Source organism: Macrobrachium nipponense, chromosome 49 (genome assembly GCF_015104395.2).
Source record: "Macrobrachium nipponense isolate FS-2020 chromosome 49, ASM1510439v2, whole genome shotgun sequence".
Taxonomy (NCBI): domain Eukaryota; kingdom Metazoa; phylum Arthropoda; class Malacostraca; order Decapoda; family Palaemonidae; genus Macrobrachium; species Macrobrachium nipponense.
The window spans coordinates 2,863,891-2,878,890 of NC_087224.1; the positions used below are offsets into that span (position 1 = coordinate 2,863,891).

Below are 15,000 nucleotides of genomic sequence, written 5' to 3' on the forward strand. Positions count from 1 at the left end.
GGGATTATACTTTGAAAGCGTGTCGGGGTATGAGAGGGTGGAGTCTATATATATTTATTTATCTATGAACCAAACAGAAACCCAAACCAAAGATTTACAAACAAAAAAAAAAAAGACCTAAAAAATCACCACAAACAAACAAAAATCCAGAATCAAATAAGCATCTAAACTCCCTAAAAAAAAATAACTCCAGAATCAATTAAGCATTTAAACTCTACCCAAAAAAACTCCACAATCAAATATGCATCTAAACTCCCCCCCCCCTCCCCCCATAAAAAAACACCATTGTCAGTTAAGTATCTAAACTCCCCAATAAAAACTCCACAATCACAATGAGCATCTAAACTCCCCCAAAAAAACTCCACAATCAAATAAGCATCTAAACTCCCCCCAAAAAAAACTCCAGAATCAAATGAGCATCTAAACCCCAAATCAACAACACTCATCTAACATGTCTTCCTCTCATCTCCCGTAGGACGTCGAGGTGAGGCCAGACAAGGCAGGCGGAGTCATAGTGGCCAGTGACCACCTGGTCCTCCAAAGGATCTCCCGCAAATGGAGTGGGACCTACGTCTGCAAAGCCTCCAACGTTGTTGGAGACGCCACTTCCAACAGACTACAGATTAAGGTCAAATGTGAGTTGTCGATCTCCTTCGTGTGGTTCGTGATGGGGGAGATGATTCTCTCTCTCTCTCTCTCTCTCTCTCTCTCTCTCTCTCTCTCTCTCTCTCTCTCTCTCTCGAATTGAAGGCATCCCAAATGAGTATAATGGTATTACTCTCTCTCTCTCTCTCTCTCTCTCTCTCTTCTCTACATTTCCAATCATATTTCTGTGAGAAATAAATCATATTAATTTAATATTTTGCAAAAAAAAATTAATATATTCCCTCTTACGAATTATCCCAATAATTGAAGCTTATCAGGAAATATATTCGAATAATTCTCTATTAGTTTCAAATCATCATATGTTTTTCAGTTTCCTTTCCAATTTACCTAAAATAGATTAAATATATTCTCTTTTCTCTGAATATATTTCTATTAAAAATGTTCTTTCCATTTCTTTATTCCTCCAATACTAAATATATTCTTAAATTTTCAAGCTCTCGTAAGTAAATATACTATTTCTTCATTTAAATGTCTTTGGAATTTATTTCAAATGTCATTCTCTTAGTTTATTACAAGCTAATTTCTTTATTTTGTATATTTTTTGTATATTGTGGGCCTAATTCCTTAAGAATTAATACACGTTTTCTTTATATTAGATTAAATATAATTTCTAACTTTTCTAATATATTTTTTTCCGATTTTTCCCTAAAAATTATTAATCTTAAATATACTTATCCTTAATGCTCTTGAAAGTAAATATACATTTTCTCCACTTAAATTTCTATCAGAAATATATTTCTATTTTCTTTAGAAAGTTAAATATACATTTTTTCCTGCCTGGATAAATTCCTGACATTAAGTATATTTTCCACTATTCCTAAAGTTTCAAATACCCTCACTTCATGACTAAATGCTTCTAAAATTTAACTAAAAGAGTCGTATATTTAGAAATATACAATCTTCATGTAATATTACCTCAGAATATTTTCCCTCTAACTTTCCTAAAATGTAAATTGTAAACTCATTTAAAATTTAGTATATTTTCTTCCTCACCCAAAGATTAAATATACATCCTCGTGAATATTTCCTTTGTAGCATCTCACAGTAGCAAATATACTAAATTATCATCATATCTCGTATACTGTAAATATACCTCATCTTCATGTATATTGGCCCCGATAGCACTTATGCATGTATATTTTGCAATCTAGCCCTACTAAATATACATTATCTTCATGTATACAGTAATTATACATCATCATAATCTATGCAGTAAATATGCATTAAATATACTTCGCAATTTATACAGTGAATAGACATCAATATCATTTATACAGTAAATATACATCAATATCATTTATACCGTAAATATACATCAATATCATTTATACAGTAGATATACATCAATATTATTTATACAGTACTTATACGTAATCTTTCTGTATACAGTATACAAATATTATAACCCTTATGAGTATACAGTAAATATACATCACCATGTATGAGTATACAGTAAATATACATCATCATAATTTACACAGCGAATATACATTCCTCTGTGTATATTTTCCCCTATAGCACCTCAAAGTGTTGGATATTATATTATTTGCATGTAGTATATCTTCCCAACTAACCCCTTAGAGTGAAGGTATAATTAGTTTCCTAATAAAAAAGAAATTAAAACCAGAATTTCTGTCTTTTCAACAGACTCCCCAATTTGTTCGACCACGACCACTGCCGTCTACAGGGCAGCCCTTGGCGAGGAGATCACGCTGCCCTGCAGGGTATTGGCGTACCCACCGAACGTGACCTTCTCGTGGACGTTCATGAATGCCCTGACCGAGGTAGGAACCAAAAAAGTATGTAAATGCCAATCGTTCACTTTTACGTTCGTACAGCCTAGCTATATATTTACCATTCCTGTGCTGAGGGAGGAAGAGGGTTCGGTGATTTTTCTTTCTATATCGATTATTATTGACGTGTAAATAAAGTTTGTGTTCCCTTAGCCCAGATGCACTTATATTAGATGGTAACAGAGTTAATACTTGTTAGATTTAACAGTGTTTAAAAAATTCCCTGTTTTTCTTTTTTTCTTTTTTATTTTGCTTTTTTGTTTATAATTGACGTGTAAATCAAGTTTATTGTGTTCCCTTAGCCGAGATGCACTTATATTAGATGGTGACAGAGTTAATTCCTGTTATATTTAACGTTTTTTTTTTCAATATGAGTATTCAAAAAATTCCCTTGGGTTTTTTGTTTATTTTGTTTATTATTGACGTGTAAATCAAGTTTATTGCGTTCCCTTAGCCGAGATGCACTTATATTAGAAGGTGGCAGAGTCACCGCTTGCTAAATTTAACATTTTTTAACATAATACTGTTAAAAAAACATCCCCCAGAGATTTGAAAATTAAATTCTTTGTGTTAATTTCGACACCTGCTAATATTTTAACATTATTTTAAAACAACACTTGAAGTAACGTAACATACCAAAGAGTTTCGAAAATTAGATTTATAATGTTAAATTCAATACCTGCTAAACTTTTAACATTTTTGAACATGATTGTTTACAATAATCCCCCACAGTTTTTCAAAATTAGATTTATAATGTTAAATTCAACACTTGCTGGAATTTTAATATTATTCTAACATGGCACTTTTAAAAAACATTCCCCATAGTTCTTAAAATTACATTTATAAATTCAACACCTGTTAATTTCTTACATTATTCCAACATGACACTGTTAAAAAAACATCCCCAATATTTCAAAAGTAGATCTATGTTAAAAATTCATCTTCTATACCGGCACAGAAGTGGTATTTGTATATATATAATATTTTAGTGTAGTACAAACATTTAAAATTACAGATCATATATACCTTTAAGATATCCCTTACAGAGTCAGAAAAATTCACAGAATAAATTACCAAGCGATTGCAAGTCCGTCATATTAAAACTTTATACTGCATGATGTAAAATATATATGTGTGTGGTTTGATATAATGCCATGATTACTCTGATACACAGATGTTCCTCTACTCACGAATTTCGACTCACGAACTTTCAGAGATCGAACAGCAGTGATCTTAAACTCAAACTGGACTTTAATGAATTATTATCATAGTTTGGTTAATGTATTTAATGTATTTAGGATTCATTTATCAATTATATTAATAAAATACTCTATAAAAGGTAGTAAAGTACTATAGTAGATTCACATCAACCTCTCCTGAGGGATACGTCTTTCAAAAGTATCCCTCAGGAGAGGTGGAACACACATCCTGCCTATGTAGACTCGAGAGAGAGACTGAGAGTTTCCAGCCCTGTGACTGGCTTATCAACAGCCAATCAGGAGCGTCGTAAGGGACTGGCCTATACATCAGGTGAATGGTTGATGTGAATCTACCATACTATATTGTGTCTTAGTATGAAAAAACAAATAATAATGTACTTGTTCATTCTGAGTATATCAAATTGGATAACTCATGATACGAACAGCCATTCGTAAGTAGATGAACGTCCGTATACAAAGCATGTAATTTTTCTTTTCAGAGCATATAACTTCAATTTATTTTAAATAAGAGTGGCACTGTAAAATATATACTTCATTTCGCATTCACAGCACTAACAGTACTAGAAACGTAATTGGTATTGTCTTGGTAATACGCACACGGATCTTAATTATGTTACCAGCACTGCATTAGTCCTAAAAATGTTAAATTCCTGGTGAAAATTTTTTTTTACCTAAAGCCCGAGCACTTATAATTGTCGATTATCGTAATAGAATACAACTTGCATGTACCATTAAAAATAATTGCCTTAATGATTTTTTTTAATTCAAAATTTTATAATTTTCTATCATGTCTAAATATAAAAATACAGATTTTTCAAATTAATGAATAGTTTTTATAACAATTTGAGGATTTATAACACGAATATTGTCAGGTATGTACAAAATATACAAGAGAATGGGTATGACTATACAATATAATTGTGTATATCAGCAAGCAATTCTAACCAATTTTCTGTCATATTCTAATAATATTCCCCATAATTGATAAGATTTTCTTTTGCTTGAAAGAAAAAGATTCATTAAAAAATTCACTTTACCCTGAATCTAAAATATGGTGCTTACAAAGCCCAGAAAGAATAAAACAAGAGATAGAGAGAAAGATAGATAAAGGGCATAGATATCTGATATAAAAACTGAATAATGGAAGATGTAAATAAATAAATAAATAAATAAATAAATAAAAGACAGAGTTGAAGCGTGACAGAAAGAGAATAGAGGGAGATTTGAGAAATAAAGGAATAATTTTTTTTTTTAAAGCGAGATCCTCAAAATCAAGGAAATATAAATAAACTTGATAAAAATGGAAACAGGAAAGGTACAAAGATACGTGTGTTGGAGAGACGTGAGTTAGAATAAATGGATGAGGGGAAAAATGCAAGGAAACTGGAGTAAAAGAGAGAGAGAGAGAGAGAGAGAGAGAGAGAGAGAGAGAGAGAGAGAGAGAGAGATTAAATGAAACATCGAAGAGTCAAGTATGGCGGAATAAAGAGAGAGAGACGAATAAAACCAGAAATTAAAAATATTCCACAAGTCTTCCTTGTGCGTGCGTTGTCTGGGGAGTTATTGAAATGGAGAGAGAGAGAGAGAGAGAGAGAGAGAGAGAGAGAGAGAGAGAGAGAATTGAGTATATAGAGAGAGCGAGGCAAAGAGAGAGAGCTAAGGAGAGAGAGAGAGAAAGAGAGAGTTAAGCCTATAGAATGAGGGAGAGAGAGAGTTAAGCAGATTGACAGAGAGAGATAGAGATAAGGAGACCTTACCTTACATCTTGTTCGGGTTGCCCCAGGTCCCTCAGTGTGAGGCACCTCTAATGTCTACCAGAGAGTTGCTAGTACATCTTCCGGTATATTTTGCATCTTCCAATCTTGGATGGTCTGGGATGCAGTTTAGATATTTGTCGAGCTTATTCTTAAACACATCTACGCTCACTCCTGATATATTCCTCAGATGAGCTGGCAACGCATTGAATAGACGCTGCATTATCGATGCTGGTGTAGTGATTAATGGTCCTGTGCTTTCCTTATTTTTTCCTGGTATAGTTTTGGGAGATGGAGAGAGAGAGAGAGAGAAAGAGAAAGAGAGAGAGTTAAGTAAGCAAACAGAAAAGGGAAAACACAGAAAACACAGACAGAGACAGACAGCAGACAGACAGACAGACAGACAGACAGACAGACAGACAGACAGACAGACAGACAGACAGACAGACAGACAGACAGACAGACAGACAGACAGACAGACAGACAGACAGACAGACGCCCCAAGGAAATCTTGCTCCCTCGAATCCAAGTCTTGCAATGTAGTGTCTCCGAACACTGGGGAACTGAAACATTGTCAGTAAAAAGATCGAGAGGCAATATTTGGATTTCTTTTCTGCAACGTTGCTCAGAGATGCAGAAACACGAGGAATTCTCTCCGTCTAATTCATGCAGCGTTGCATGTGGATAATTCAATGTTTATAGACTGCAGTAAGAGATAGTTGGAGTTTTTCTTGCAAGGTTACACTGGGAATTCACACTTTAAGTATTTATGAAGATACAAATTTAATTATTGCATGTTTTTCTTGCAATGTTGCACGAGGAATTCACACTTTAATTATTTATCAAGATACAAATTTAATCATTAATTTTCTTGCAATGTTGCAAGAGGAATTCACACCTTAAATGTTTATCAAAATACAAACTTAATTATTGAATGTTTTTCTTGCACTTAGAATGCAGAATTCTAAATATGTACCATATGCAAAATTAAGTGCAGAATCTTAGATATTTATCAGATATAATATCTAAATATTGCAAGTATTTCTTGTAATGTTGCACTAGAAATGCAAAACTTTAAATAGTTAACAGAAACAAGTTGAAATATTTAATGTTTCTCTTGCAAAGGGGCAACATAAATACAGACCTTTAAGTACTCTTCAACTCCAGTTTGAAATATCTAAAATTCTTAGAATTGTTTTTGCCCAAAAATACAAAATTTATCACATGCTTTTAGAATGTAATATATTTCAGTCATGCAACATTGCTCTGGGGGTAAAGAACTTTTAAGTATTCACAAGTTGTAAAGTTAAATATTCAGTGATGTCCATTTAGTCGTGCAGACTAAATTATTTAGTCTCTTTAATGGAGAGACCAAATGCTTTAGCACTTTTTGAATGATAAATTGTAGCACTGACCAATAGTGATTCACATAAGGTTTAGCATTCAGCAAAGATAAATTATACCTTACAGACTTTTGGCTTTTGTTGTTGTTGTTGTACTTACTGCTGTTCTTGTTGTGGGGGGGGGGGGGTAGGAAAAGTCTATGGAAGAGCCTAAAAAGGTCTGAAAAAGGTGTGTAGAGTTGAGTTAGAGATGCAGGAATTTTAGGAGAGGATGTTTATAACTTTTTTTTTATCAGGATGAAATCAAAAATTGATTTTGCTAAGAGTTAATTTTATATTCATACAATTACATTAAAAAGCCAATATCGAAAAATTCATTTTTACAAACCGTTAGTATCATATTAAAAGAATTATATTAAAAAATTATCATTCAAAACTGGAATTAAAATCCATCAATTCTATATTATAGGATATAAGAAAAAAGCATAAGAAACTGCTTTTCAAAAACATTTAGTTTTAAATTCATAGAACATAAAACTCAGTGTTAAAACTACATTCACAAGGAACCCACGCCTTCATATAAGAGAGACCTCCCTAATGACGGCACTGATTACATTCAAATTTAAGCTTTTTTTTTCCAAAAAAAAAAAACTTCATCATAAAGAGTTTTTAACACGTCTTCTCGGGCCTGATGCATAATGATATGCAAATATTTACAACTTACACTTGTGAGTGTATACTTAGGTTTTGGCACAACTTTTTTTTTTCTGTCCACTTTTTTGTGACGATTTTTTTTTTTTTTTTTGCACCTTTTTGTGACCTGGCAAAAGCGCTTGTTTGTGCTAGTGGTTTGAATATAGCCCTGTGTGTTAGTGTGTTTGTTTTTCTTTGTTTTTCTTTGCAAAAGTTTTTTGGAGTGAGGTGGATTGAAGACAAGTGGTTGACTTTGATTTTATATATATATATATATATATATATATATATAGTATATATATATATAATATATATACACTTCTCAATTTCTTCACATTTTTATTTTTACTTTTTATTTATTTCTTTTTTCATCAATGGACACAGCAAGGCCTAAATTCCAAACGGGTGACCGAACGGGGAAATTCTGATGCTCGTGGCAGGACTCGAACCTGCGCCTGGAATGTCAGAATGGATGTCCTTACAATATATATATATATACTATATATATATATATATATATATATATATATATATATATATATATATATATATATATATAAGTAAACCCACACATTCTGCTACACAAACATTAAAAGAAATCCTTAGATCCCAACACCAACATACTCATATATACCCCACACATACTCCCACACAAACACCACACAAACACGAACAAACTGTCCGCTTTATGGCAAGTTCCATCCATCAATAAACCACTTCTGGGCTCCAAGTATAAATCACGCATCAGAGACAGGCGACTTATTGATGTATACAAATGTATACAGGACCCTGTGTATGTGTGTGTGTTTGTATACCCACAGGTGTTGCTGAAGGCCTCTGGGAGTTGATGAATGAGTTCATGGGTTGATGGATAAGTAGATAAAGGGATGAAGGAATAAATTAGGTAGATAGATAGATGAGTGAATAGACATTTGTCAGGCTAGGCCAAGAATTGAACTGAAACATGTTGGTTGTTAAAGACTAAAGTCTCTCTCTCTCTCTCTCTCTCTCTCTCTCTCTCTCTCTCTCTCTCTCTCTCTCTCTCTCTCTCTCAAGAATGTCTAAGATTTCCTAGATCAGTGACATGGTTTTTGTGCTCTCTCTCTCTCTCTCTCTCTCTCTCTCTCTCTCTCTCTCTCTCTCAAGAATGTCTAAGATTTCTCAGATCAGTGGTATATAGTTTTTGTGATCTCTCTCTCTCTCTCTCTCTCTCTCTCTCTCTCTCTCTCTCTCTCTCTCTCTCTCTCAAGAATGTCTAAGATTTAATAGATCAGTGACACGGTTTTTGTGCTCTCTCTCTCTCTCTCTCTCTCTCTCTCTCTCTCTCTCTCTCTCTCTCTCTCTCTACTGATATCTTAAAGTGGGTCTATCATATCATTGCATGCGTCCCAATATATACGTATAACAATATTTCGTGCCTGCAAAAGAAATTGCAATTTCACCCTGAAGAAGTTCTGCGTGTTGCATATTTCACTTTCCTGAAACAGGATTATAGACATTTGTGCTTTTTTCATATCACATTGAATGACATTTATATATATTTTCCCTTTTTTTTTTAAGGATAAGTTGGAATTCTTCTTATGTGCAGGATTCTGACCTGTTCCAATATTATTGTTTTTAGAGGACTTACAATATTTCTTGTTTTCTTCTTCTTTGGAAAAAGAATCAAAATAAATATTATTTTATATTCATTTTTGAATCGTATAAAATTTTACAAATTAATTTTTTTACTATATTTCTTACTTATTATCTTTTTAAATGAAAATGAATATTTTTTTTTTCATTATTTCAAAAATATATTCTACAGATTAATTTTATGAGACAGATCAAAATAAAGATTTTTATTCGCGTTATTTTCATATATTTTTCAGATTAATTTTTGTTACAATATTTATTTTCTTTATCAAAACAAATAATTTTATTTTCATTTTTAACCGTGTACTTTACAGAATAATTTTCTTTTACAATATTTCTTATTTCTTACCAAAACAAATATTTTTATTTTCATTTGTAACCGTATATTTTACAGAAAAATATTTTTACGATATTTCTTATTTTTTTAATCAAAACAAATATTTCTATTTTCATTTTTAACCGTTTATTTTACAGATTGATTTTGTTTTCACAATATTTCTTATTCTTTATCAAAATAAATATTTCTATTTTCATTTTTTAACCGTGTATTTTACAGATTAATTTTGTTTTTACAATATTTCTTATTTTTTATCAAAATAGATATTTCTATTTTCATTTTTTAACCGTGTATTTTAGATTAATTTTGTTTTTACAATATTTCTTATTTTTTATCAATATAAATATTTCTATTTTCATTTTTTAACCGTGTATTTTACAGATTAATTTTGTTTTTACAATATTTCTTATTTTTTATCAAAATAGATATTTCTATTTTCATTTTTTAACCGTTTATTTTACAGATTAATTTTGTTTTTACAATATTTCTTATTTTTTGTCAAAATAAATATTTCTATTTTTATTTTAAAATCGTGTATTTTACAGATAAATTTTGTTTTCACAATATTTCTTATTTTTTGTCAAAATAGATATTTCTATTTTCATTTTTTAACCGTGTATTTTACAGATTAATTTTATTTTTACAATATTTCTTATTTTTTATCAAAATAGATATTTCTGTTTTCATTTTTTAACCGTGTATTTTACAGATTAATTTTGTTTTTACAATATTTCTTATTTTTTATCAAAATAGATATTTCTATTTTCATTTTTTAACAGTGTATTTTACAGATTAATTTTGTTTTTACAATATTTCTTATTTTTTGTCAAAATAAATATTTGTTTTCATTTTTTAACCGTGTATTTTACAGATTAATTTTGTTTTTACAATATTTCTTATTTCTTGTCAAAATAAATATTTCTATTTTTATTTTAAAATCGTGTATTTTACAGATAAATTTTGTTTTTACAATATTTCTTATTTTCTATCAAAATAGATATTTCTGTTTTCATTTTTTAACCGTGTATTTTACAGATTAATTTTGTTTTTATAATATTTTCTCACAGACAACTTTTCAAAAAATAATTTCTCGTCAATCACAAACCACTTCCAGGCGATTTTGACCTCTCCAGGGTAATACATAGAGCGCAAAATCAATTGTTTCACCATTACAAGCCTCTGTGACTCTTAGCTGGTAACACAACTCTGAACAATAGTCAGTCTTTTGATGAAAAATAAAACCTTTTTTTATAATTTTTTTTTTCTGGAAAGGTTTGAAAAACTTTATAGGTGATATGAAGATTGTGTTTTGACGTTGCTGATTTTTTTTATTTTTATTTCTTTTGTCGCTTAGTAATAATGCTAATGATGATAATAGTAATAATAAAAATAATGATAATAAAGGTTTAATTATTATTATTTGGATTTAATCATTATTATTATTATTATTATTATTATTGTTGTTATTCTTAATTTTTTATTATTATTATTATTATTATTATTGTTATTTTTTTATTATTTTTATATTTTTTTTATTATTATTGTTATTATTCATTTTTTATTATTATTATTTAAATTGATTTTTATTTAATTATGGATTATTAATTTTCATAATTATTATATGAAATATTATTATTATATTATTATTATTATTCAAATTATTATTATTATTATTATTATTATTATTATTATTATTATTATTATTATTATTATTATTATTATTATTATTATTTATTATTATTATATATTATTATTATTATTATTATTATTATTGGAGAAACCCAAATTCCACAGTTATGTAAATGTACATATATTCAAATTTAAAAACAGCAAGGATAGGTTTCGGGAATCTCCCGAAAGCTATCCTTGCTGTTTTTAAATTTGAATATATGTACATTTACATAACTGTGGATTTGCTTTTCCATTTGAAGACTCGTGCTACTATAAGGATTTTTTTATTACTGTTATTATTATCATAAAAGTTCTATTATTATCTTTTTTTTTTTTGCTCTATCACAGTCCTCTAATTCGACTGGGTGGTATTTATAGTGTGGGGTTCCGGGTTGCATCCTGCCTCCTTAGGAGTCCACCACTCTTCTTACTGTGTGTGCCGTTTCTAGGATCACACTCTTCTACATGAGTCCTGGAGCTACTTCAGCCTCTAGTTTTTCCAGATTCCTTTTCAGAGATCTTGGGATCGTGCCTAGTACTCCTATGATTATGGGTATGATTTCCACTGGCATATCCCATATCCTTCTTATTTCTATTTTCAGGTCTTGATACTTATCCATTTTTTCCCTTTCTTTCTCTTCAACTCTGGTGTCCCATGGTATTGCGACATCAATGAGTGATACTTTCTTCTTGACTTTGTCAATCAACGCCACGTCTGGTCTATTTGCACGTATCACCCTATCTGTTCTGATACCATAGTCCCAGAGGATCTTTGCCTCATCGTTTTCTATCACTCCTTCAGGTTCGTGTTCGTACCACTTATTACTGCAAGGTAGCTGGTGTTTCTTGCACAGGCTCCAGTGGAGAGCTTTTGCCACTGAATCATGCCTCTTTTTATGTTGGTTCTGTGCAAGTGCCGGACATTCATTTGCTATGTGGTTTATGGTTTTCTTTTTTCATATTGCATTTCCTACATATGGGAGAGATGTTATTTCCATCTATCGTTCTTTGGACATATCTGGTTCTTAGGGCCTGATCTTGTGCCGCTGTTATCATTCCTTCAGTTTCCTTCTTGAGCTCTCCCCTCTGTAGCCATTGCCAATTGTCATCGCTGGCTAGTTCTTTAGTCTGTCTCATGTATTGTCCGTGCATTGGTTTGTTATGCCATTCCTCTGTTCTGCTTGTCTTTCTCCTATCTCTGTATATTTCTGGGTCTTCGTCTACTTTTATCAGTCCTTCTTCCCATGCACTCTTGAGCCATTCGTCTTCACTGGACTTCAGATATTGCCCCAGTGCTCTGTTCTCGATGTTGACGCAGTCCTCTATGCTTGGTAGTCCCCTCCCTCCTTCCTTTCGTGTTATGTATAGTCTGTCCGTATTTGCTCTTGGGTATTGTCATATGTTTCCTCGTTTTCTGGTCTATGCTGCGAAGTTCTGCCTTCGTCCATTCCACTATTCTTGCGCTGTATCTGATTACTGGCACTGCCCATGTGTTTATGGCTTTTATCATATTTCCGGCGTTGAGTTTTGACTTTAGTATCACCTTGAGTCTCTGCATATATTCTTTCCTGATCGTGTCTTTCATCTCTTGATGTTTTATATCCCCTCCTTCCATTATTCCCAGGTATTTGTATCCCGACTCATCTATGTGTTTGATGTTGTTCCCATCTGGTAGCTTTATCCCTTCAGTCCTTGATACTTTACCCTTTTGTAAGTTGACTAAGGCATATTTTTCTATTCCAACGCCACACTTACAATGATATACATCTCCCCTGACCAAAGGCGCTCCTAGTCGACTATTTCCCTTATACCCAATTCTCTTGTTTGGTTAAGTAGTTACCTATTCCTCTATTCTACTTTTCTCACCCTAAGGACACCTATACTCAGGCCATCTTCATCTGTTCTTCTACCTTCCAGAACTTGGTAGACCCTCAGCCTGCCAAGTGGAATTCAATGGGCAGAGCCTCCCCTCTTGACTCGAAGACAATTGAGAGAGAGAGAGAGAGAGAGAGAGAGAGAGAGAGAGAGAGAGAGAGAGAGAGAGGACGCAGTAAAAGGTTACATTAATATTGTGTTCATTCTTCGACTTAATATCATTTCTGCATTTTTATTATAGACAGAGAGAGAGAGAGAGAGAGAGAGAGAGAGAGAGAGAGAGAGAGAGAGAGGGTATACAATACAAGGTACCATATTTTATTATTTTTTTATATTATCTTGACATTATTCATAAGAGACAAATTGGTTTAAACAGTTTGTATTATAAAACATAAAATCAATATAAAATAATTTTGTACCACTAAAATATTTTATTATAAGATGCCAGATATTTTTTGGTACTACTTTTATTATCTGGTAACTAATTGGTACTGTCAATATCGTGGAAAAGTTCAATTATTTATTTTATTTTAATTCATTTTAGTAATGTAAAATAATTTATAATTATATAATCTCCAAGAATGATGCGTTGTAAAAATTGTGAATTTTATCTCTAAATATTTTCTTCTCTTTTTTTTTGCAATATACAATAACATTTATAATATATAATCATCAAGAATGATCCACTGTAAAAATTGTGAATTTTATCTCTAAATTTTTACTTTTTTTAGCAATATACAAAAAATTTATTGATTGTATAATCTTCATGAATGAGGCATTGTAAAAATTGTGAATTTCATATTTATTTATTCTTTTTTTTCAATATACAAAAAAATTATAATTATATAATCTTCAAGAATGAGGCTTTGTAAAAATTTGTATATTCTATCTTTAGATATTTACTTTTTTTAGTAATATACAAAAAACTTATATAATCATCAAGAATAAGGCATAGTAAAAATGGATAATTTCATCTTTTAAGTATTTCCTTTCTATCTTAATTCAGCTCCATCACCAATTCTATTTATTTTCTTTAATCCTGTCCCATTTCCAAATGTCTTTTCACCGAAGACCCCATCAACTAGATGAAGTTCCAACTTCGAAAAAAGGTCGAAGTTTTTCGACCTTTTCCAAAAGTTTCCAAACAAATCCTCTTTGGATTTTCACTCGTAGTCCAAACTTCTAAGAAAAAAATGAGACTTTGATCCTGTAACTAAAGCCTGTAACGAAACCTGTAGGGGCGATACAGTCAGCTCTTATTTACAGGTCCATAGACCTTATGTTTTTGAACTTAATGATAATGTGAAGTGTCCACTTAACACTTTATATACAAAGACGCAACCTAAAGCACTTTTCTATTCATCAGAGACACTTATCCCGTCCCCATTATACATCAAGGGAATCTCTCTCTCTCTCTCTCTCTCTCTCTCTCTCTCTCTCTCTCTCCTCTCCTTACCCTTATACGTATATATCTATATATTTACATTCATACCATATATTATCATGTACAGAAATAGCAAATTATTATTATTATTATTATTATTATTATTATTATTATTATTATTATTATTATTATTATTATTATTATTATTATTATCACTTCACGTCCAACCCATCAATAACAATAATACTAAATAATACACGTATTAATGCAGATTCCGAAACATCTATCAAGGAACACAGAAGCTAAAACAAAATCCCAAATGTTAGCAACAAAAACCTCTGATTAATCCTTCTCTGTATAATGAGGTGATTGGCTAATTAATCCCATCTTGTAGTGAGAGAGATTTACCTTAACTGATTTACCTAATCAAAGAATTCTCTAATCAAATTCTTTGTATGGGGGGTGTCAGGTTATAGGGGATAATTCCCCTGTTTACATAAAACATTTATCTAATTGTGCTCCAAAATACATCAAGAGCTTTCCGTAACTCCAGTGTCCATCTCTAACTGTCTTATAATTGGTTTAAGGCCTCTACCTGTCCGCAAATTGGTTTTTATACCCCGTTTCAT

The 15,000-nt window shown here is 31.3% G+C and overlaps 1 pseudogene; it reads left to right on the forward strand.

The window, feature by feature from the left end:
* The window catches only part of LOC135205181 (hemicentin-1-like), a 74,505-nt pseudogene that overhangs the window by 41,491 nt on the left and 18,014 nt on the right, over positions 1–15,000 (forward strand).